This window comes from Lutjanus erythropterus, chromosome 24 (genome assembly GCF_056507025.1).
Source record: "Lutjanus erythropterus isolate fLutEry1 chromosome 24, fLutEry1.hap2, whole genome shotgun sequence".
Classification (NCBI taxonomy): Eukaryota; Metazoa; Chordata; class Actinopteri; order Lutjaniformes; family Lutjanidae; genus Lutjanus; species Lutjanus erythropterus.
Genome location: NC_139340.1, coordinates 18,610,577 through 18,615,000, shown reverse-complemented (window position 1 = coordinate 18,615,000; position 4,424 = coordinate 18,610,577).

The following is a 4,424-nucleotide window of genomic DNA, read 5'->3' as shown; positions in this document are numbered from 1 at the left end:
TCAGCACGACGGTGAAATCTGTTGTCATAGCAACAGACTGTCTAACTAAATAAAGTCTAACTTCAGTTTTCACCAATTTCACACGTTAAAATCAGGTTACTGGTCACCGTCCTCGTCGGTCTGTGATGTCACAGTGATGTCATCGGGGGTCATCTCAGGTCAGGCTCAGCGACGGGACATTTCTAACAGAAAGTCTGCATGGGGTGATGAACCAGCGGTGTGGAATTTGACAGATGTTACCAGGCAAGGAGGCGCTACTGAAAGGTGTTGTCCAGTTGCATTGTGGGAACTGTAGGATTATTTTTTGGAGTTTGAATGTTTAAAAAATCTCTCTAGTGGATCCTTCAAATTGACTTAATTGCTTAAAAAAGTCTGAATCTGTTCAGAAATCACATCAGAAACAAACTGATCTTTAAAATTATCATTTTCAGTTTTTTTTTCAGATTAAATGATTTTTTTTTTTTTTTTTTTTTTTTTTTTTTGTTCACTGATAAAAATCAGATTTGAGTTACAGAAATCTACATTTGTGGATTTTATCCTGCGGTGTGAACAGATCCAGGTCCAGGTGGGCCGTGTGCTCTGGGCTCTAATGAATTTTTTTGCAAATTGTAATCAAGCCGGGCGTCGTGGTCGGCTGATAAATGAGACCCGGGGGGATCAGCCTCGGCCTGGGCTCCTCTCTGCAGCCTCCCTCCTCCTCCTCCTCCTCCTCCTCCTCCTCAGATCAAGTCCTGCTGATTAATCCTGACGGAGACGCAGAGACGCTGCTGCAGTAAACTGTGTGTCGTTGTCTTCTTCTTCTGTGGTGGAGTGTAAAAAAAAAGGACATTCACACAGTTCTGCGTTTAAAAAATAAAATGTCACTGACATTTGTGTCATTATTCATCTTCCTTCAACAGAGGGGGAAGTAACTAAGTACAAATACTTAGTTACTGTACTTCAATAGAGTTTTCAGGTATTTGTACTTTGCTTGAGTTTTTATTTTTCTACATCTGAACTCAAATATCTGAATGTTTTATTATTGTTTTTATTTAGTTTGAATGACTCTAAGGGGAATTATTGATTACTGATTATTTTGCATCATTGTGTGTCGCCTTCAAACATCAGACTGATTTCAAACTAAATGGACGAAACAATTAGACAGAAAAGATGATTGACTGATGGATCATCAGAGGACATCAGACAAGACAGACATGAAAACAATGTAAAAGACAAAAATAACAGAACAGAACAAGACAAAAAAACAAAAGGAAAAGAAACAAAAAAATGGAAGACATAAAACTAACAAGATGACAAAGAAACAATAAAAATAAAAATGATATAAAAGAGGTAACAAGATGAAAACAACACATCAAGACCTAAAAGACATAATCAGACAAAAAAAAATGTGTACAAGATGTAAGAAGAAAGAACAAGAACAAGAAAAAGATGCAACAAAATGAAAAAGAAACTAAAAACAAGGAATTAAGAAGTAAAAAACAGGAACTGGATGAAAAAAAAACAGAAGATGAAAAACAACATAAAAGACAAAGACACTTTTCACTTTTTTAAAGAACGTGTGGACTTTCTGTTTATGATAAGAATGAAGATGCTGCTCGGGTTCTAAGTGCAGACTCTGTGTTCTCCAGCTGTGCAGGAACTTCCTGTGTCGAGTGAAGCTGCTCCATCTGGACTCTTTTGTTACAGAGTCGCTTCCTGTTAAACATGAAGCTGAAGAGGGATTAGCAGGGTATTATCTCATTACCACACAACAGCAAACACACACACACACACACACACACACACACACACACACACACACACACACACACTGACAACTGAAAAAACCCTCCATTAAAACTTTCACTGTAAAACTCAGAAAATTAGACAGTTTGTACCTAATCTACTTTCCTCGGGGTCAGAAGGTGTTTTACTCTGAAACTGTGCTGCAAAAACACTTCCTGCAAAAATAATTAATTTTTAAATTTTGATTAAACTGAACTTGATTAAATTAACTGACTAAAAAAAAGCGCAGAATGGAAAATCTTTGGGTTGAATTTGTGCTGAAAATGTTTCCTGATGTGTAAAAAAATACCGTTAAGACTTGAGGTTATATTAAGAAGCATTATTCTTGTCTTTATTGAAAAGAGACACATTACAGTAGAAGACTCTGTATTAAGTAAAATTTTTCAACAACGGTACTGTACAGCCAACAAAAAGTCAATAACAATAATAATAATATTAATAATAATAATAATTAGGATGACAATAAGGACAATAATGTGTCTGGATGATAAATCATAACAATAAGAATAAAAGTGGAGAGGTCAGAGAAAAATATACAAAAACGTAGAAGGATTGAAGGGGGTGGAGTCTTCCTCACAGGGATCGTTTATAAATAATGTAGAGGGCAGCCCGGGTGGGTGGGGCTTAGGGTTAAAGGCTACAAAGAGGTAACACAACCAGACAAACCAAACGCTGAGCAGACCGAGTCGGTTTTTTTCTTCGTTTTGTTGTTTGAAGTCTATGTACAGATGAGGTGGCGCAGGCGGTGGCGAGCGGAAATATTAGCGCCAGTGCGGTTTCCTCGCCGTCCTACCGTCTTTCAAAGCAGACGTGATTAATCTACGAGCAGGCAGCATCGCTTGCAGTCAGTTTCTAAAGCTTGTAATATCAGCGCTAACACCACCGGAAAATAATTCTGCACCGCGGTCAGACTAAAGCGACGGAGAGACAAATTAGCGGCCGGATGACTCAGCAGTTTCTCAGTGGGAAATTTAACAAATACATTGCCATGCAACTCTCCGTTACCTGAGATTAGCTAACTGATAACTAGCTAAAGCTTTGAATTTTACTGGTAGAAGCTGTTTTCTTGTAAACTGAAATAATGCCGCCATGCTAAAGTCTTCCCTGCTAGCTACAGTAAGGGTTAGCGTTATCCCGTCCACACGTTGTGTCTGTGCGTTTTTAAAAACTGACGTTACCAAACTTTTCTGCTCCCTTGAACTTAAATTAAAGGACTGTGTTTTTTTTTTTTGACTGTTCACGCTGGGTTTCGTCTCAGGATGAAAACACGTTGCTAGCTAGTTCATTGCTAACAGTTAGTGTTATTTTTGTTCCTACAATCATTGCGGAGCAGCTGTTACCGAGCGTTCTCTGCTCTTTAACTCAAACAAACGGATTCAGACTCCCTTGCTAAGAATTTAGATGTTGTTCAGAATAAGAGAACGTATCGGGGGAAACCGCCAGAAGCCGCCACCGCTTAGAGAAACAAGCAAATGACAGTTCATCAAAGAAAAAATAAAGTTGTAGTGGGACGTGTTAAGACGGACTGAATCAGATTTAGTGCATTTCTGTCTTAAATAAAAGGACGTCTTTACCCCGTCCTGCTGTCCCGGCTCAGGACAGATGCAGGACGGGTCGGATTTAAAAACATAAAATAAAATCAAACACTCTGAAAACACAAGTTACGGTCAAACCCCTTCGTTTCGTATTCACGGGAGATCAAACGCCATCTTTGAGACGACTCGTAGGGGGGCGGGGCCGTGGCACGTACAGTAACAAGGTTGGACGACATGAGGAACGTAAAGGCAGGCGTGTAAAAAAAAAGAAAAAAAAGGCATAAGAAGGAAAATTTTGGAGTTTTTTTTCTTTTTCTTTTAGCTCTTTCTTACATTTCTACAAATATGTTTGTGGTTTAATGTGAATATTGCAGCAACATCGGCGCATGACGTCACGACAGTGATTGATGAATATTGCTTGGATACACAGTCGGGTTGAGAGCTGCTCCTCAACCTCTGCAGCAGCCGTAAAGATCTGAGGACGAGACGCTAAAGAGAGCGAAGACGAAGAGACGAGCCGTCGATGCTCAGCATAGTGTTGAAGGTTAAAAAAAAAATCATCGCACACAGACGTCGAGGTTACGCAGCTTCTTTCCCCTCCGACGGTCCTGATCGGTTGGCGTTCAGTCGACGTTTTTCGACGAAATCAACGCTCAGTCAGATCTACGTCGTTTTGTTTTGTTTATATGTGACGACATCTGAAATTAATCTGTGAACTTCATGATTCATTACGAGTGGATCTTCAGACCAGTAGCTCCCAACCTTTCCAGCTCGTGACGCCTTTAAGATCAAGTCGTCCTTTCTGAACTCATGTACTGGAGCCCTGAAGGTCCAAGTGACTTCAGCTTCACATCTGCACGTCTAGACCGAGTCCAGGTCAAACTTTTCCCTCTTTAAAGACCATATGGGTGGAGACATGATTCAACTGGTCTTCATTTATTTTCAAGCTCATTCAGTTCTGACTCAAACTTTCTGAATTTAGGTTCTGTCTTGACTCTTTTTTTTTTTAAGACTTGCGTCGATTCAAAGTTGACCACGTCTGGACTCAGTCTTGACTCAAACTTAATCGATCAGGACTTGGTCATGACTTGGAACCGTCTCTGT